Genomic DNA, 720 nt, shown 5'->3' with positions numbered 1-720 from the left:
AAGATGATGCTGTGAAAGTGCTGCACTCAATATGCCAGCAAATTTGGAAAACTCAGCACTGGCCACAGGACTGGAAAAGGTCAGTTTTCATTCCAATCACAAAGAAAGGCAATGCCAAAGAATGCTCAAACTACCGCACAATTGCATCATCTCACATGCTAGTAAAGTAACGCTCAAAATTCTCCAAGCCAGGCTTCAGCAATACGTGAACCGTGAACTTCCAGATGTTCAAGCTGATTTTAGAAAAGGCAGAGGAACCAGAGATCAAATTGTCAACATCCGCTGGATCATGGAAAAATGAAGAGAGTTCCAGAAAGACATCTATTTCTGCTTTATTGACTATGCTAAAGCCTTTTGACTATGTGGATCACAATAAACTGTGGAAAATTCTGAAAAGAAATGGGAATACCAGACCACCTGACCTGCCTCTTGAGAAACCTATATGCAGGTCAGGAAGAAACAGTTAGAACTGGACATGGAACAACAGACCGGTTCCACATAGGAAAAGGAGTATGTCAAGGCTGTATATTGTCACCCTGCTTATTTAACTTATATGCAGAGTACATCATGAGAAACGCTGGGCTGGAAGAAGCACAAGCTGGAATCAAGATTGCTGGGAGAAATATCAATAACCTCAGATATGCAGATGACACCACCCTGATGGCAGAAAGTGAAGAGGAACTAAAAAGCCTCTTGATGAGGGTGAAAGAGGAGAGTGAA

The sequence above is a fragment of the Bison bison genome, unplaced genomic scaffold, assembly GCF_000754665.1.
Source record: "Bison bison bison isolate TAMUID 2011002044 unplaced genomic scaffold, Bison_UMD1.0 scf7180017864043, whole genome shotgun sequence".
NCBI lineage: Eukaryota > Metazoa > Chordata > Mammalia > Artiodactyla > Bovidae > Bison > Bison bison.
This window is presented reverse-complemented; position numbering follows the sequence as displayed.